Consider the following 20,743-nt stretch of genomic DNA (forward strand, 5'->3'; position numbering starts at 1 on the left):
AGGGAAGGCAGAAGCTTTTTCAGTCTGTTTGCCAGGATTTTGGTTACTATTTTGTAGGAGACATTGCAAAGAGAGATAGGTCTGAAGCGATCAAAGGAGAGAGGGTTGGGATCCTTGGGAATAAGTGCCAGATGGGAGGTTTTAGTGTTTTCGCCCATCTTATTTTTTTTGAAGATATTTTTAACCATCCTTACATAGTCTTTTTTTATGATATCCCAGTGGTTCCTGAAGAAGGCAGCAGTGAAGCCATCAGGACCAGGGGCCTTGTCCGGCTGCATACTGAACACTGCCATCCTTATTTCCTCCTCCAAAACATCCTGATCCAACTCACTGTTTTGATGCGCGTTGATTTTGCACTCGACTGGTTGTAGGAAATCTGCGTTGTCCATATACTGGGGGACTGCTGATAAGAGGGATTTGAAGTGACTGTGTGCTGCTTCTTTGATTTCCTCTTGTTCACTTAGTTCTTTTCCCTTAGCAGTAATTTTATCAATTTGGTTTCCTGCTCTTTTGAGCTTAAGGTTATTATGAAAGAAAGAAGTGTTTTTGTCTCCAGCTCTGAGCTAAAGGCACCTCGATTTCTGTCTCTGCTCTTCTTCCTCTTCTCTGTTCTGCCTGTAGAGTTCCCTAAACATTTCATTTTCCTGAGATTGTTCTTCCTTTGAGATTTGTTGATCCTCTTTCTCCTGATTCCATTGCTCCAATTGTTTGTGTAGCTCTATTTTTTTTTTCCAATATTGCATTCTCTTTGGCCCATTGTTTGATCACTGCTCTTGAGGATTTTAATTTTGCTTCCCATACATAGTGAGGTGAACTGATGACTTCCATCTCCCAGTGTTCTTTGATGAGTTTTTGGAAGCCCTCCTTGGTATCCCAAATTTTATTGTATTTGAAAGGGATAGGGCCGAGATTTCTTTCATTGTCAAGAATCAAGACCACAGGCTTGTGATCTGAAGCTGTGGCATGAACTATCTTACTTTTAACTGAGGAGAAACCTGTAACTATTCTTTCATGAATTAATATCCTGTCGAGTCTCTCTTTGATGTTGTGAATTCCTGCTCTCTTATTGCTCCAAGTAAATTTACCATTGTTAGGGGGGATGTCAATGAGTTTGTGAGTTTCTATTATTGTTTCCAGAGTATCTCTTGAAGGATCAGCGAGGAATTTCCCTCCTATTTTTTCCTCAATGTTCCTGATTAGATTCAGGTCACCACCCATGATTGTGTTCCTATTTTGACAGACCTGCAGCTCTGAATTGATGGAATCCCAACAATGAACTTTATCCCTGTAGTGATTTGGGGCATAGATGTTAAGAACAATATATTCTTCTTTTGTAATTTTATTTTTGAGGTCAGTTCTGACCCACCAGATAGATGAGTTTTGGCTGATGAGGTCCCATTTTCTCTTATTCCATAATGTGCCTATTCCTCCTGAGGCACCCACGGAATCTGTTGCTATACCTGCAAAGCTTTTGTGTCTTTTTGTGAATGTTTGAAAGTCTTGGTTAGACATTTTGGTCTCCTGGATTAGGAAAAGATCTGGCTGCTCATGTATGATTAAATCCCAGGCTGCATTTGATTTTAGAGAGGAGCCCAGCCCCCTACAATTCCAAGAGACCAATATCATTACTTACTAATTTTTTGGTGAGCCCCGCTCTTCTCCTTTGTCTTTTCCCTGCTTCCTTTTTGCTTGTCCAAGAATGAGTCCATCGGTTGTTGTGTGCCCGTGGCCATTTCTTTTGCTGCTGTTTCATCTCTTATTTCTTTGTTTGACTTCCTGCCTGCTTTTCTCGGTGGTTCAGAGGTGAAGCTTGCTTCTTTGAGTTTATTTCTTGTTAGAATACGATCTATGGTAGGAGGAGGGGAGGAGAGGGGCAGTGAGGGGGAGGGGATGATTGCTAGAGCAGTGGCTGAGGGAGAGGAAGGGGGGGAGGAGGGATCTTCGTCCACTAAGGATTCAAAAGGATTGGAGGAGGAGAGGAAAGGTTGGGTCGAAATGGGAGGGGTGGGGGAGTAGCTTGGGATTCCGGGTGGGGCTTAGTATTAGGGCCTTGCTGGATGGGGTTTGATTTCTTTTTTTTTTTACTTGCTCCCATGTGCCTTCAGAAGTTTCAACATTTTCATTCAGTTCATTTACTTTTATCTTACTACACCTATTAGCGAAATGACCATATTCGTGGCATACCTTGCATTTGAATGGTATTTGTTCGTAGTCCATCTGCTAAATATGGGTCCATTGGTCCACTTTGATCTTGATGGCTTCCGGTAGGCCTTTCCCTAAGTCGACTTCAACGCAAATCCTTGCACAAGCATGCATGTTTTCCTTTGGTTCACATCTGTCAATGTATTTTCCCACAACATTCCCAATAGCTTTAACAGATTTTCCCCCCAACAATGCAGAGGGAGGTGAGGCAGACGTACCCAAACCGGAACAGCATTTGGGATATCCATTTCCGGGTCGAAATCAGGGGACCATCTATTCAGGTAGAGGCCTCTCAAATCCATGAAGTAGGGACCATTTCTGAATATGAGATTCTGGTCTTCTTTGTTTCAAAGAGGAAAGTATAGAAGCCCCTTCCGCAGAATCTAATGGCTATTTTCCCTTGAATGATCGTGTTCCAGTTACGTTCTACCCATTTTTGGACTGCTTTGGGAGAAGGCCAAAGGCCAGTAAACTAACCTACAAGACCCCGCTCAGCCAAAGAGATCGCTGCCTTCCTCGGGAGACTGGGAGGGAGAGAAACTTCAGGGATGTCGGCCAGCTTCTTGACAAACTTTGATGCAGAGGGACGGATTCTTGAGGTAGTATTTTCTGGAATGAGAGAAGCAATTTTTTTTCCTGATCTTCATTGTCTTGCTGCGGGGAGGAGTCAGTCCCAGCCATGACGGAGGGAGGCCAGATTCGCCGGTGACCGGATGGAGAGAGGGGCGGAAGCTGGAAAGAAAGCAGGGGGAAAGGCCCCTCAGCTGGGGCCGAGCAGGAGGCCCGAAAGAGACCACGGGAGGCGAAGAGAAGCTCTGAGAAAGGGGCCCAGGCGGGCCAGCGGGAACAGGAGAGGGCCCAGCAGCAGGGCTGCTAGGCAGGAGGCCTGCGGGAGGCCTGTCAAGGTCGCAGAAGGCAAGCGCGGGAGCTCCAGTTTGATAATCTCCAGAGGAGGCTCCTCCGTGTTGACAAAAAATGGCAAATGATCTGGATGTTACAAGACAACAAATAGATCATATTCACACTCAGAACCAACAATTGTCTTCTGCAGATTCTCACTTGAAAGAGCTTCACGTAATGATATATGAAATCTAGGCATTGGGAGACACCATGAGGCAAATTTATGAAGTGATTAACACTATACATAAGTCGGTAGTGCCCTTGCATGACATGCTGAAGAGGTCACGAGAAAATGTGAAAGCTCTAAAAAAATCATGCAGCCATTAGTGTGATCCAAGAATGGGGTACCATGTACAAGAACACACTTGCATAGTTGGCTAGGAAAACAAGACAAGAAGCAAAATTGCAGAAGGCTAAGGTCAAAATGCTCATGCAAAGCAACAAGCAACAAGCAACTCGCTACTTTGTGGCCAACATTATAGTTGCTTACGCACGATTATACAATAGTTTGGATTCCCTGGTCAGCACACACAAGATCCCTTCTATTGGACCATTTGCAGAGACATAGGGCAGAAACATCATTGAGCATAAAATCTAAGAATACTTGGATAATTTGAAGTAGGTCACTACAAAAGAAGACTCGAAGATCACCAAACAAAACATGCACAAGTATATAGATGGACTTGCTAAAGTTAATATGAAACTGTTCTTATTATGGAATGAGGCACATAATGGCTCCAAAACCATTTACCCAGATGCTATGGAGGCCAGAGTCAGATATCAACCAAATCTTCCTGCAAAGTTTGAGGACATAGTTGCACAATATAAAGCTTGGCATCAATATGTCACTACAAAATTACAAGTTGAAGTTGTTGAGCTAGAGTTTCCTCAAACTCAATCTTAATGTATTAAGTTTTGTCTTATTAGGCTCTAGCCATTTTTGTCTTATATGGAGTTTGTCCTATTGTATTTGAAAAATAATAAAGTGTAAATGTAAGTGGAAGTCCAAGAGTTAAATGTGGAATGTGAAGAGTCATTAGTTAGAGTAAAGACAAAATAAGTCCAAGAGTCATGAGGGAAGCTCAAAGGTCACAAAGGGAGATGAAGAGTCATCCCATTTGTTATAAATAAACCCTCATAACTCAAACAAAGGGCTTGGAACCTAAGATTTGGAGCCTTGGCTTCTCTAGTCTAGCATAGGAAGAGTATCATTATTTGGAGAAGTAAGTGGTGGCTTCATGTTCCACTATTGGGGCTAGTGTCATATCAATGTAATTGTATGCTTGAAACTTTCACTTAATGATTAGAAGCTCTTAGAGCCGTCACACTTTCATGCATATATCGTGGATGTTGTAAGACTACTCTTTATATGTTTGCAGTATATGTTATTTCATTTACACTAATGTTAATGAACTATTTCATTTACTTTAGTATGTATCTTGTTGAATGTGTGTTGTTTATGCTATCATGATCATTGTTATCTTGTGAACTATTTTGCAGGTTAGCTAACAATTCTTTTACATGTGCTCGTGTGTCTCTTTTAAGATAGTACTATTACTTTCTTTCAAGGGGCTCACTCTTTTCCCCTTTGGTGTGAAAGAACCTTTTATACATTGCAATTGATATCTTACAAAGTTCACACACTGGCTGTCACCAAAGCTATGCATATGTCATCTTATGTGTTCATTGCAGCGAAGGCATATCTTTATGAACATGGATTTGACAACCAATCATATTCTGCTTGGGGCTCCTATTCCAAATGGTGTAAAGTCTATTGAGACTTCACATCAAAGAGACCCCTTGTTGTCGACACATTCAACAACATCAAGAACACCATAGATTTTATAACCTATAATCCAGTGTTTTTGTAAAGTCTTCTATCACTAACACAGACATTAACCCTCAATATACAAAAAATAATAATATAACATATATTAAATAATTAAAAATATTACATATCAAGAAATTTAACCTCTTCATTAATAAATCCAAGTTTGAAATAAATCTAAACTTATACATATATAATAATAAACATTTTATTAAGTTAAAAGTCACTTGTTTAAAAAAAAAACTGCTCATTCAAAAAAACTTTGAAAGCAAACAAACCATTACAACTAAAAACCACGTCGTTTTCAACCGTAACTAAAGACCACAAACCCGCTCAACGAAAAGTATTAAAAGAGCACAAACTGTTACACTGTAAAAGCCATAGCAAAATCTTGGTCGATCATAATTTTCTCTGAATTTCCGTGGTCCTGGTAAACTCTCGAACGCACGGAAGAACTTACAGAGGGCTTACTTCGCAGGAATCAGCAAAACTGTACTCGAAACCCTTAGATTGTCTGAGCGCTAGAGGTCTATTGTTTGAATACCTGCAATGTCTTCCAGCAGCGGGCTCACATTTAAGCTCCATCCGCTGGTAATTGTAAACATTTCGGACCATCACACGAGGCTCAAGGCGCAGAGTGTTGCACAGGGCGGAAACGTCCCTAGGGTTTTCGGATGCGTTATTGGCGTCCAGCGCGGTCGTGTTGTGGAAATCTTTAACAGTTTCGAGTTGATGTACGATGCCTCTACGCAAATTCTGGACCGTGCCTTCCTCGATAAGAAACACGAGCAGTGTATGTTCTATAAAGATCTTTATTCGCGGTCTCCTGTTATTGTTGTTTTTATCTCTTAATTCAAGTATTATCATAGTATTAGCGATATTTGATCAGTTACAGATCCTTTCTTTGGATGCAAATTTCAACAATCATGTGAACCATTGAAAATTTAACGAGCAGTGTATATTCTTTAAAGAATTTTATTTGCAGGTTGTTGTTGTTTTTAGTCGGCAATCTAAATATCTTCAGAGCATTTTATCGCAACCGTAGTAAGAAATATATTTCATATTGAAATCTGCGTTTGGAGCACAGCCATACAGCAAAGTTTACAAATTGATCAGACTGTTCTTTTCATCTGCCTGAATTCAAAGAAGAGCTATATTAAATATACTGCATTACTAGAGTATCTATTGGTAAATATATACTAAAAAGTGCCTACTATCTTGCAGGGTTTTTGTATACATTCCATTTCTTAGTATCTAGAGTAGCAGTAACTCCATGAAGTTCTTCCCTATCATGAACAGTGACGGGCTGCCTATGACTTAGGGTCAATTCAAGGTCCTGGATTTGCTGGGGCAGACTAGCAATCTCATCCTCAGATCTTTGAATCAGAGTTCTGTGATCAGTCATGATGTCCATTGTTGCAGCTAAGCTAGAGACCATCTGATTGTACTTTTATTGCAGTTGAAGAATATCATTCTGCATTTGTTGCAGTTGTGCCCCTAGATGTTTCAGAGTTGCTTCTCCATTGCGATGGGAGTTGGCCATCGTTGCCTCAAATTCACGACCTTTCCCTTGTTGTCGTAACCACCCCAAGCTCCCTCGAAGGTATTCGTGGCACCGAGCTGTTTGATCTTGAACTTCTCTCAAAACTGACCACAGACGGAGTACGCAGACCTATTATCATTTTCCCAAAGGCACAGCCCATGCAGAGCTTGTGGGAATGTGGATTGCGCAATTCTAATTTCAGTTTTCCTTCCCCAAACCAAAGTCACAAATAGAAACAGCCAGACATTGGTAAATTCATCCCCTAAATTAAAGGAGTTATTGAAGCCATTGTACACACACCTGTTCATCTGATACCTTTATCTCTCATGTCATACTATAGCAAATGCGCAGTTATGATTTCTCTTCCCTTAATTGCTGATTGAAAATTTAACACTGCTTGAACTCCATCATCCAACTAAAACAATGATTGGGTAGGTGGTGCTGCAACCACCAATTTTAAAACATCCCTCCTGGAACCATGCATATCCCACATTGATACATGATGAGTCATTGCTTGGAATTGAAATTGAATTCCTGTAGAATTGACATCCCTTTGCCACCTGATACAGACTGATCTCCATTCACTAAGCAATTCATAACTAACTGGATGGATGATCTTGGAGATCTCATGCTAGTCTCCTCCACACTCATACGCGATGCTTAATGACCTTATGGTCTGCTTGATCTTTCTTGGCCTGATGCGCTTGCCTCTCCCTGCCAACCCAAGGGTAATTTTGAGAGCACTCCTTGAGGTAGAGATGCTTCCTATACCCTTAACTTTTGCATGACACATTTGCCTTTTCTTTGCAACTTGTGGCCAACACCTAAGGTGGTTCAATTCACTTAAAACCATAATCCTCTTCATTAAGGAAGGGGATAATATCCCTCTTGTCCATTAAGCAACAAGGCTCCAATGGCCATTGGATCCCTAGAGTCCCCTATGATGATCAAATTATTAATATTATGGGTCTGAGATTGAATTAAACCTTGCAAGAGAGCATATGCTTCAGATTGGTTGTTCGTGCCGTTTCTTAGACCACATTTAGGATATTTCAACTTGTCCTTTGGGGCAAATAATCAACCCCCTCGGCACCTACCATTTCTTAAATATGTTTAGAGCATAACCAATAGTTTGGTGAATTGAATACTTTTTTGGATGCAAATTTTGATAATCCCATTAATTATTGCAAACTTAAGCCTTCTAGGTATGCTTTAGACAAACATTTAACTTCGTATTAGAGTTGCAATGGCTTTGGACTGCGTTGTGCTAAAATTTAGGCCCCAAAATGATTTTGTTTCAGTTTTGCACGTTTAAAGGATCTTGCCTTTTTTTTGTGAAGAAAAATTGTAATTTTATTCAACTTGAAAACAAGGAACAAAATATTTTGTAGATTCTTGAAAGCAGTTGATCATGTCAGCCTTTCGACTGATGCACAACAAAGAAGAAACTAAAATTAAAATTTGCATAATTTTGTCGAGCTAATTGTGATAAAAATCACTTAGCTTCCCCTTTTTTTCCTTTCTTTTTCTCCACCTTTCGCCAGACTCCTTGATTGGGAGCAACTGTTAGTATTGCCATTTGGTTGCCATCTAGAGTCCGAGCCCTTAGATATATGGGATTTATTTGTGCCCCCCAATTCCTTTTTAGTGGGTGTTTTCGCATTCTACCGCTTTGATGCTGTGATCTCTATTGATTTGGTACCATGTTGGCTAAGAGTCACCATAGTTTGTTCCTAATTGATCCCCCACTCCGCCATTTGATTGGCTACTCGGTTATGTTTGTGCTTTTGTATTTGGAACATTTCCCTCGAGCTATTCATTTTTGTCTTCTGAAATAATAGGAAGTTGCCATCTCCTTGGCTTAGGGACCCACCTCTTGTTCTATTTTGGGGCCTTTCTTGCTTGTGGGCAGGGATTTTACAAGTGACCCATTTGAAAACAAGCTCGACATCTGAATGTTGTATTCTCATAATCTAACTGTTGTGTCCACTGAAAGTTTTCATGTTTAAAAGAAGACGATGAGGAAGACCTTTTTTGAGGTCGATTTCTACACGTATCTTGGCAAATGTAAATATTCTTTTTGTTGTTTTATCCAGGTCAATTGTTTTGAATTTGCCCAAAGTGTTTCCGATGTCCTCGAAGATTAGATGGTGCTAGAATGGAAGAGGGAGCTTTGGCAACCTTACCTAGACTAGCATTGTTGTTATCACCATGGTTGTTGCATCAAACTTAGGGAACCATGGAGTAACAAAATGCCCTGCTCTACCCCAAAACCATGGTCCTTCGTTTAGAACTTTTTGTGAAAATTCCTAAACCCAGAATCCCTATTGTAGAAAACTGATGTTACTTCTCCTACTTGTTAATCTATACAAGTTATTTATTGTGTTCTACAGTAAGTATTGAAGTAAATACAACTGCAACATTCACCATTTAAAATAATATGCCGAAACAAGAAACTGAACAGGGAAAAGATACAACACAATGACAGTTATTTTTGGACAAATGTCCTCGGAAAAACCCAATGTTGGAAAATCGGTGCAACAACTTTGAGGGTTTTATTATTATGTAGTAGTAAAATTGAGTACAATTCATTGGAAGCCTGATTGGCTATCCGATACAGAGAGAAACTAGACAAAACAAATAGTGAGATGATCTCACCTTGTCACTGGAAGAATCTGACCTTGATCTCGCTGGAAGGAGGCTTTGCGTCAACCTCTACGCAAATCTACATCAACCCTATGCAGTCTTTGCGTCACCTTAGCTAGGGACTGCACTGCTCTTCCTCCGGATCCTTTGTTGCCCAGAAACTTCAATTTCCAGCCTCTCGGTCTCACACCCCAGCTCCTGTCTTTTGAAATTGATCTCTCCAGCAGGAATTCGATCTTCCTCTATGCTTTGTGTTGTCACTGCGTCAACTCTGCATGGGCCAGTTTCAACCTCTCTTTGGACGTCGTTCTACCCTCTCTGCCTTGTACTCTCCGACCCAAGAAAACATCACTCTTCTGGATACTATCTTTGCCCCTCACTGCAAAAGATCACTATCGAAAATCTCTCTGGTAGCTGCTCTGCTTCAGAAAATCGAACTTCTGATCTCTCTCTGTGTGTCCTCCAATTGCACATCAAGCCTTATCTTATAAACCTCTAGTTGATCAATCAACGACCCAGATTAGATTCTAATCAATGGCTAGGATCATATTGACTTGATCTCTGCCTTCTTTTAGAACTTACACCCACAGTTTAGATTAATACCCATTAATTATTATAATTTCCTAAGTTTAGACTTAGGGAGTCATTAATTATTTTTAATAAAACTGTCTCCGGGGGGAATTTCCCAAAATGATTTATGGTCATTGGAGAATGCATGTGTCTAAGCCTCCCTACAAATTTTGAGACCTAGAGCACATCCGATGCTACTAGAAATCAACACTCTCTCTTAGCGAGGAATGTGCTATGACAATGCACCCTGCTGAAGCATCACCCTGTTCTGTAACATCTCCTTCTGCGCTGCTGATGTCTGACATCATTGCCCACCAACTACTGCGCAAATGCTGCATCTGTATTGTTGCTGACCCTACCACTGTCAACACTGCATCCGTATTGCAACTCCCTCTGAATTTCTGCATCCGTGCTATTACTAGCACTGCCACTGCCAATACTGCATCTGCACTGCATCCTTCACCAACTGCTACTGCTACTGCATCCACAACTAAAAAACATCCCAAATTACTGAACTGGTGTGCAGTATGATGCATCTCGCTGTTGGAGTTTGATTGTTGTTAGTCTCTGCGCTGATCCTCTGAAACCTCTGCGCTGCTGTTGACCTCTGCTTTGTGCCATCTGCAATGCCGCCAACTCTGCTTTGCGCTGCTCAGTCTCTGGCACTCCTAGCCACTGCAACTGTCACTCCTGCACTCCTCTGCACCAACTGACACTGGTCCATCCTGCTACTACTGGTCTGGGCTCCCGTAGCAAGGATTTGATTTGAGAGGTGGGCTCCTCCAGGATCCTGCCCATTTGTAGCTCTTTCAAACTATAACTCTAAATCAGCGCACCTCCCTCTTGGAGGTATCTCGGCTGTCATAGCGAACTCATCCTACACGATCTTCGTGGCTCCAACCTTCAGATCATGCTTCTCATCTTTGTCCTTCTTCTTGAGAGGACACTGTGTTGCGTAGTGACCGAGTTCACCACACTTGAAGCATTTGATCTTTGAAACATCCTTCTTCCGCTTCTACTACTCCTGCTGCCCCTTAGATGCGAGAGCTGCATTCTCATCCTCCTCCTTAGGCTTCGACCCACTGTTGCTGCTTCTGTCAAGTTTACACTTGATCAAGTCCCTCCTCAGCTCCTCTTGCTTGAGAGCTACCCACATCTCATCCCAATTTGGCAAAGTCGCCCTGCCTAGGATGCTTTGGACAAAGGCTTGCCACTCCTTTGAGACTGAATTGAGGGCCAGTCTAACCATCTCAGATCCTTGAGGTGTCGACCCCATAGCTGCTAGCTCATCTCGGGTCTCTTGAAGCTTCGCGAGGAACGGATCAATGCGTTCCCCCTTCTGCATCTGCGTAGATCTCGTCTTCTATTCCAATCACATCTTCCGCTGCTCGGAAGATCCCTGATATAGCGTCGACAATGCATCCCACATCTCTTTGGCACTATTTCTGCCAACTATGTGGCAGACTATATGATCATTCACTCTGTTGAGGATCATTCTTTTTGTCTTCGCCATTTCTCCCTTGTACTTCTTGAGCTAATCTGGATCTGAGGGCTCAGCTATCACGCTGTCGATGTAGACTTTGAGAAAATGCTCATCTAGAAGGCATGGCATTCTTGCCTTCCAGATCGCATAGTTGGATGACCCATCCAACCTGTCCTGATCTCTCAGTCCCACTGGTTGCCATCTTTGCCAAATAGAAAGTCGAATGTCCTCCTCTCTCCTATGCTCTGCTGCTAGGCTAGCCTACACACTCCCTGCTGGAGTCAGTAGATTTGTTGCTCCTTATTGTTGCTCAGTTGATGATAATTCAGACTTCTTGGCTGGAAGTTATCTGAGGAAAAATTCCCTCAACCGTGTCTCTCTCTTCCCTCTGACGTCTTTCTGCCCAGAAATTGCCTGAAGAAAACTGCGTCCCACCAGAAAAACCTCTTCGCTGAAGTTTCTGCTATGCTGCTCCCTCTGCAACTGACAAATTTCAATCTGGAAATCTCACCTCTTTGTCGACTCATTCAGAGAGAGATTTACCGCGAGAATCTTGCTCTCCTGGCTTGACTGTGCAAACCCTCTGGGGATTCGAATTGTTGCCTTTGCAGGAATTTTGAACTCCCTTCCTCCTTCAGTGCTGGGCTTTCTGACTCTGTTCTTCTTGCTTCACCTGCAACTCTGACATAGTTATTTTTGGACAAATGTACCAGGAAAAACCCAATGTGGGAAAACCGGTGCAGCAACTTTGAGGGTTTTATTATTATGCAGTAGTAAATTTGAGTACAATTTGTTGGAAGCCTGATTGGCTATCTGATACAAAGAGAAACTAGACAAAACAAATAGTGAGATGATCTCAACCTATCACTAGAAGAATTTGACCTTGATCTTGCTAGAAGGAGGCTCTGCGTCAACCTCTGCGCAGATCTGCGTCAACCTTATGCAGTCTTTGCGTCACCTCAGTTGGGGACTGCCCTGCTCTGCTCTTCCTCGGGATCCTCTGCTGCCCAGAAACTTCGATTTCCAGCCTCCCGGTCTCACACCCCAGCTCTCGATTTCTGAAATCGATCTCCCCAGCAGGAATTCGATCTTCCTTTAGGCTCTGCGTTGCCACTGTGTTAGCTCTGCGTGGGCCAACGTCAACCTCTATCTGGACGTCGTTCTGCCCTCTCTACCTTGTACTCTCTAGTCCAGGAAAACTTCCCTCTTCCGGATACTATCACTATCGAAAATCTCTCCGGCAACTCTGCTTTAGAAAATTGAACTTCTGATCTCTGTGTGTGTGTTCTCCAAGTGCTCATCAAGCCTTCTCTTATAATCCTCTAGTTGATCAATCAACGGCTCAGATTAGATTCTAATCAATGGCTAAGATCGTATTGACTTGATCACCGCCTTCTTCTAGAAGTTACACCCACAGTTTAGATTAATACCCATTAATTATTTTAATTTCCTAAGTTTAGACTTAGGGACCCATTAAAAATAATTAATTATTTTAATAAAACTGTCTCCGGGTGGAATTTTCCAAAACAAATTCTGGTTATTGGAGAATGCATGTGTCTAAGCCTCCCTGCAAATTTTGAGACTTACAGAAGTGCTCTACCAAAAATCAACACTTTTTCCATATCTTGCTGTGTGTCAAATTGTACTATGAAGAAACCTTTAGAGCACAAGTAGAGATCGCAATTTGTTGTCCAAGAAGAGTACACCCACTGATATAAGTCTTCAGGTCTCGACCATAAACCATTAAACTGACATATTAATGCCTTAGATTGTAGATCAACAAAATATGATTTTACCTCTGGGGTTTTTACATCCATAGTTGGTACCTTGTCCATTTACTCGACAATGTATGGACCTGACAAATTTTAGATCTGATCATTTGGAGTGGCAGACTTCCCTTTCAGTGCATCCTTGAACGAGATAGATCCATTAGGGTTTCTAGGATTTGTATTAGGGTTTTTGAAGGTTGTAGAACCCCCCGCATCCGCAGATTTAATGTTATGGTAGAATTCTTGCCACACTATATTCTTTCAGCTAGAAAGAGTTCTGGAGCACTTTTCCTTCATATAACAAAACTTGATGTGTTACTGGTAATCCCCAGTCATTTTGGATTCTTTGCTTTAGTTGTTCCACTAGATCCGTACCTTGGATCCATTGGATTGTGGCCTTCCCATTTAAATTCTTGACAAAGATCTGGTATTTTCCTCTTTCTTTTTGGCTTTTGTTCAGATCTAGATCTAAACGACAAAGAGGAGACCCATAGAGGGGCAAATTTAGATCTAGGATATCTTCAATTTGATCTAATCGAATATGGGGTCTAACGAGTGAAATCCCTAGATCAAGCAAAAAATCCTGCACATAAAATGTCAAATTAACCACCTTTCTTCTGATCGTTTCAGATCTAGAAAGAAGAGCCAACTCTCCATACAAAATTAAACCTTGCTTGTTTGGAGTTTGAGTCTCCTTCTCGCTTTGGAGTCCCATCATACCATAGCTCACTGCCATTATCAGATTTGGTATCAAAAGGGTCAAATTTGATGTTAAGAAACTTTTGGTCAATAGCCCAGAAATATCGTTTCGTCACAAATGTTCTTGAAAAAGATACTTGACCATTGCAAGAAAACCTCGCCGTCTCTGTAGATCACTACATCAACCTCCTTTCTGATGTGAAATTCATTCGTTGTATACTCAGAAGGAGCTATGATACCAACATATTTTGCAAAGCAGATTAATGGCATATCCTTACATATCAGATGCACACAAAATCGGTTGATGGACTCATGCATTGAATGAACAACCAAATTCTCCCTTTGATCCACGCTGCGCAAGGGCATAAGGCCTTCATCTACGCACTAAGACAGGTCTGCGCAACACCTTGCAGATGTGAAGCTTGAGGCGACTCTAAGCATAAAATCTTGAGAATCCCTAACACTGATCCAACGCAATGCCTCCATCGTTCTCCTTTCTACATCGGATCAAATTCATTTAAATGGTTTAAAGGATCTCACCTACTTTTAAAACCTTTATACTTTAGCATATTTTGTGGTAGGTGATTTATTTTACTTGAAGTGATTGGCACTAATTAAGAGTGTGAAATTGTAGAATTTTTTTGGCTTAGACCCAACCCGGTTTCAAGTTTAGTGAAGTCTCATCAAGTTTAATGTGCAACCCACATTTTTATTTGTTGCTGTCATAAACATGAATATTTAAAAAAGTTAAAACACATGAGTCTAATCTACTTTTTGCCTCTGCTGAGATAAAACACAAGCAACCCACAAAATTTTTACGCAAGGAAATTTTAGTCAATAGACCTTGGAAAAACCCTGAAGGGGAAACCAGTAAGAGAGAGGGATTTCTCTGTCTGACAACATTTGATGCAGCAGAAACCCCCTAGAATTTTGTGCCCAACTCCTGGAAATTTGTGCTGGCATTGCAGTACCTTTTGACAACAATTAATGCATTGTCAATTGTCTTTTGTTCTGAACACTGCTCAGAATTTTGTGCCTAGTTTGCCTTGATTTTCATGCTGCTATAGCAGCTTTGGCAACACTGTCATACCCTTGAAAATCGGGTTGCCTTTGCTGCAATTAATATGCTGAATCCTCTTTGATTTTTGTGTTCATATTGCAGTAAATGCTCCTCGAATTTCGTGTTGTTCTTGGCCTTGAAATTTGTGCTCCTCCTTGAGATTTGTGCTGTACATGCTGCTGTACTTGCTCTCTCAATCCTCTTCCTGAACACTGCTCAGAATTTTGTGCCTAGATTGCCTTGATTTTCATGCTGCTATAGCAGCTTTGGCAACACTGTCATACCCTCGAAAATCGGGTTGCCTTTGCTGCAATTAATATGCTGAATCCTCTTTGCTTTTTGTGTTCATATTGCAGTAAAAGCTCCTCGAATTTTGTGTTGTTTTTGGCTTTGAAATTTGTGCCTCCTCCTTGAGATTTGTGCTATACATGCTGCTGTACTTCCCTTTCTCCTGCTGTACTTGCTCTCTCAATCCTCTTCTCCTCTTTTCCAAAGCTCATGAAGAATGAATGCAAAATGGTGCATTTTTCTCCCTTGAGTTTCCTTTTGTTCTCTCTTAATGAAGAGTGACCTAACCCTATGATCCTGTGGTTGACAATAGATCTTAGCCATTGAGATCAAGGGTGGGGATTTAATCTCCGATTGATCCACTTAAGTCACTTTATCCCCTAAGTTGCCTTTTCATTTAATTTCCAAAAAGTCACTTTATGAATTTATGTCTTGTAAAGTTATGTTAAGGGGTCATGTTGGACAATTTTTTCTAGGCTAAACACCAAGCCTTAGGAACACTTGTCCTTGACACACTTTTTGTAACACTCCCTCTTATAGAGGAAAGTGTTCTTCACCACTCCCATCTTATCCTTAGCACACATGCTTGCCTCTTAGCAAGGACATCTTGAGAATGTCCACTACTTGCTCATCAATAGGTATGTACTCAAGCTGCACCACCCCATATATGTACTCAAGCTACGTTATCCCATGTACTCGACCTCAATAGAACTCAGTGCTACTAACTGTTGATTCTGGTTGAACCATGACACAATTGCCGAATCCAACCTGAAGCAACACCTGGCATTGCTTTTCCTGTCATCAACACATCGTGCCCAATTTGAGTTTGTATAGCCAGTGAACTTGACTCCATCCCCTTGAACATAGTACAAACCATAGTTCACTAACCCCTGTAGATACCGAAGCACATGTTTTGCAGCCACCCTATGCACTCTCCTAGGCTCCACCATAAATTTACTAAGAGTGTTGACTGCAAAACAAATGTCTAGTTTAGTGTTGACCAGATACATCAATGAGCCGATCAAGAAATAATGCATCAGTCCAATATCTGTCATCTCAAACTTTGAAGCAAGATCTTACTTGTAGTACTCTATGAGCCTCTCTATACCTTTAATAAATAAGTCATCCACATACAATGCTAGAATGAGAGGATCCTCACCAACAACAATGTAATAAAGGTTTGGATTTGCATCACTCTTCTTGAAACCCAATTGTTGCAAGTAAGTATCTATCTGAGAATACCAAGTTCTTGGAGCTTGCTTCAGTCCATAAAGTGCCTTCTTCAATTTGCAAACACGAGACTTCTTCCCATGCACCTCAAAGCCATGTGGCCGCTCAATGTAAACCTCTTGTAAATCGCATTCAAAAATGCAATCTTCACATCCATTTGGTGGATCTTCCATCCCATCTTTGCTACTATAGAGATCACTGATGTAATATAAGTATACAAAGCAACTAGAGCGAAGGTCTCCTCATAATCAACTTCCTCTACCTGTGAGAACCCTTGAGCCACAAACTAAGCTTTGTACTTCTCAACGTTGCCATCTGCAACATATTTAATCTTGTAGAACCACCTGGAAGTCATCACTGACTTCGCTTCAGGCCTTGGTACAATCTCCCAAACACCATTCTTCATGATGGAAGCATACTCTTCCACCGTGGCATCCCTCTAGACCAGCTAGCCTATTGCCTCCTCATAGCCAGAAGGCTCAAACTCAACAATGCTACTCACCATAGCCAAATAGCTACCAAACTGCTCTGGTGGTCTGCTCTCCCTAACTGACCACTTGGGTTTTCCCACTGATTCTTGGGCTTCCTTCAAGGTCTCATGAAGCCATCTTGGCTTCCTCTTCCCATAAGTGGCCTTCTGTACTAGGGTGGGTATATCCTCTGAAGATTGTGTGCTTGAAGATGATGCACCTATGGTCGATGGTGAACCTGCACCATGGGAACATGTGCCCTATGACCCTGTCACCCTTGAAGCCTATGATCCTCCTGATCCTTGTGATCCTGTACCTTGTGGTCTAATACTTTGTGGTGAAATCCTTTGCTGAGGAGTTTGTTGCTCTACTTGATTGAACTCTCATGACCTCCTCTAGGCTCTCTCCTCCTCAATCTCACATCCCGCCTCACAAAAACCTACTTGTTGGTAGGAATATATATATGTAGTAAGCCTTTGAGGTCTTGCTATACCCCACAAAAACACCCTTCTTAGCTGTGGGTTCTAGCTTTGTCCTCTTCTCCTCAGGGACATGAGAATAAGTCAGACACCCAAAAATCCTAAAGTGTCCTATCTCAAGCTGCTTCCCATAAAAAACCTCCCCAGGAGTCTTGCTCCCTAAAACTCATGGACTCCTGTTCTGCAAATGCACTGCATTGTTACAAGCCTTGGCCCAAAGAAAGAAAGGTAGCCTCTAATCATGAAGCATGGCTCTCGCAGCCCCTACTATGGCCCCATTCTTCCTATTTGCAATTCCATTCTGCTGTGGATTGTAAGGAACAATCAACTCCCTCTTTGTGCTTGCTCGCATAGAAGTCCTTAAACTCATTGGAGGTATACTCACCCCCATTGTTATATTTCAACACCTTGATCTTCTTACCTGTTTGGTTCTACACAACAACTTTAAAGTCTTGGAACCTCTTGAAGACCTCACCCTTGGTCTTCATGAAAAAAATCCAGGTCCTCTAGGAGAAGTCGTCCATGAAAGTGACATAATATTCATATCTACTCAATGATATAGAAGACACAGAACCACACACATTAGAATGAACCAAATCAAGGATACCTGCTACCTGACTATCACTGCTTGGAAAAGCAGCCTTGCTATACTTTCCCAATGCACTCCCCTTTGAACACATCTTGGTGCTTAGTATTGAAATCTAGTAGCCCTGTAACAATCTCTCTCCATATTCTCAGAACCCCATAAGTGGGCCATTCTCCTGTGCCACTACTTGCATACATCCTTCTGTGCCACTACTCGCATAAGTCACTATTGCTATTGGTAGAAACCAATGCTCTAGCTGGCTGAAACGTGAGCTTGTATAGCTTCCCATGACAGATTCCAATCACTTTGGCTAAAGTGATACTGGATCCTTTAGGATACATGAGAACATGCCCATCATGAAACACCACCTCATACCCCTTGTCCTCAATATTGGAAACTGATATCAAGTTCTGTTTCAACCCCAAAATATATAAGACCTTTGTCACTATCAAGGGAGGTTGTGACTCCCTTTGAAAGGATACGGTCCCAATAACAATTGCCCAGACTATAGAGTCATCACCAAGCACCACCTCAAGATCTATATCCCTCAGAACATAGATTAAACCTCACAAAATTTGCTGCGCAAATCGAGTTTAGTCTTTACAGGATTCGTTGCCCAGATAGGAATTTTGTGCCAAACAGAGAGAAGAAAGTGAGGGTTGTCCAATGTCAACTATGGTGGAATCTTTCACCACCTAAATTGACAAGAAGAAAAGGGGTCTTAAAACCCTAAGAGCTAATGGTCAAGAACAAAGTAAGATGATCCCAAACATGATGACCCAAAATGAATTTATAACTCTCATATCTATAGATTTCCTAGAGGGGTCTCTTCTTCTAAAATGATCTAGTAAACTTTACTCCAAGCCCCAATTTTGGGTTTCTTCACCCAATTGCCCCAAAACTTGCCCAACAGTGAGAATTTTTGGGCGATTTTCCCTAATTGGTGGAATATAGCCGACCGAGATTGATAGAATATTTCTTTCCATTTGTCCTCAATTTGTGGAGGACGTTATAGTCCCCCCTGCCCGAAGTTGCTTGCCCTCAAGTAATTGCAAATTCGGGTGCTGTTGAATACAATCCCCTTCCCATGTCGCGTCCTCATCTGGCAAATTCTTCCACTTGATAAGGTATTCTGGAATTACTCTCCCTCTTAACTTCTTTTCTTGCACGACCATGATTGTCTCTGGAATTAACTCTAGTTGCCCTTCTTCATCTAAAGGTGGCAATTCAACAGATATGGTGACTTGTTGCCCCACGACCTTCTTGAGGCACGACACATGAAATACATTATGGATTCTGTTGTCTCTCGGAATTTATAACTCAGCGCCACTCTTCTTAAGGGTAAGCTGTCGATAGGGTTGCAATCTCAAGAAGACGAGGTCCCCTACCTCAAAGTTGCGTTTTGTGAAACGCTGATCTGTGTACAACTTCTGTAAATTCTAAGCAACCTTCATTTTTTCTTGAATACTCTAAGGATGTCCTGACTTTCCTGTATCCAATCCTTAGCAATAGGCACCTTGCTGTCTCCAAAAACCCTGTTGATAAAGATGGTGCATCATACCCATATAGAGCTTTGAATGGTGACATCCCAATGGATAAGTGGTAGGTGGTATTGTAACAATGCTCCCCAAGGTACAACCACTTGATCCATGCTTTTTGCTGACCCGTCACATAGTTGCGTAGGTACCCTTCAATCCACTTATTCACGATTTCTGTCTAACCATCTGTCTGCGGATGATAGCTAGTGCTAGGGGTTAATTCAATCCCCACCAGCCTGAAGAGTTCCTGCCAAAAAGCACCCATAAACTTGCTGTTGCGATAGTTAACTATATTCTTTGGTAGTCCATGTAGTTTGAAGACTTCTCAGAAAAACAATTCTGCTACTTGTTTGGCCAAATAATCAAATGAGATTGCAAAGAAATGTGTGAATTTGGTCAACTTGTCCACCACAGTGTAAATGCAATCTTTACCTTGTGCTTTGGGCAACCCTGTAATGAAGTCCATCGAGATGCTCTCCCATTTTTGTTCGGGAATAGGTAGAGGTTGGAGAAGACCTATAGGATGCGTATGCTCGACCTTATTCTGTTGGCATGTCATGCATTCCTTGACGTATTTCATCACATCTTTCTTCAGACCCTTCCAAGAAAATTGTTCTCGAATTTGTCGGTACGTCTTGAAAAAACCTTGATGTCTAACCTGATGGAATGTCATGTGTGATCTTCAAAATCTTTTCCTTGAGTGTAGACTTGGGAACCAAGTATATTTTGTCCTTATAATAAATAACCCCGTCAACTAGTTTGTACCTATCGTCTTGGATGATCTGGTCGATAATTGCACAAGCAAATTGGTTCTTAGCATACTTCGCTGAGAGGTGAGCCTTCCAATCTTCAGTAAGTTCTATGAGGGCACATGTTGTTGGTTTCCTGGAAAGTGCATTAGCCACAACATTCTTCTTTCCCTTCACATACTCAATATCAAAATCATAAGCTTGGATCTTGCTCACCCATTTCTGTTGCCACTTGTTCAGGTCCTTTTGTCCCAAGAAATGATGCAGGTTGTTGTGGTTTGTCCTGACTATGAACTTGTTTCCTACCAAATATTCCCTGAAGTTTGCCAATGCATGCATGATAGCCAACATCTCCTTGTCGTATATGGAATAATGCCTCTTTGTGTACTAAAGCTTCCAACTTTCGAATGTAATAGGCTGACTCTTTTGCATTAAGACTACCCTTATGCCTTCTCTTGATGCATCGCACTCTAATATAAATAGTTGACTAAAGCTAGGGAGGGCCAACACAAGATATGAGCTCATCACTTTCTTGAGCTTGTTAAATATCTTGTCGAATTTTTCTATCCCCCTGAATGCCCCTTTTTTAGTTAAATCTGGCAAGGGCGCACTTAGCTGAGAGAAACCTTTGACAAAATGTCTGTAATAACTGCGAATTCTGAAGAATCCTCATAATTCTGTCATGGTCTTGGGTGTGGGCTAG

The 20,743-nt window shown here is 41.6% G+C and overlaps 1 pseudogene across 1 annotated transcript in view; it reads left to right on the top strand.

The window, feature by feature from the left end:
• The first annotated feature begins 5,267 nt into the window (after positions 1 to 5,267).
• LOC149172414 (COP9 signalosome complex subunit 6 pseudogene) overlaps positions 5,268 to 20,743 on the top strand; it is a 51,401-nt pseudogene continuing 35,925 nt past the window's right edge. The window contains exon 1 of the transcript XR_016259272.1: positions 5,268 to 5,723. The product of XR_016259272.1 is annotated as a COP9 signalosome complex subunit 6 pseudogene (transcript). The remainder of the gene's footprint in view (positions 5,724 to 20,743) is intronic.

Source organism: Pinus tabuliformis, chromosome 4_2, assembly GCF_031772625.1.
Source record: "Pinus tabuliformis cultivar Carrire ecotype Pingquan chromosome 4_2, CPIR1, whole genome shotgun sequence".
NCBI classification, from domain to species: Eukaryota; Viridiplantae; Streptophyta; class Pinopsida; order Pinales; family Pinaceae; genus Pinus; species Pinus tabuliformis.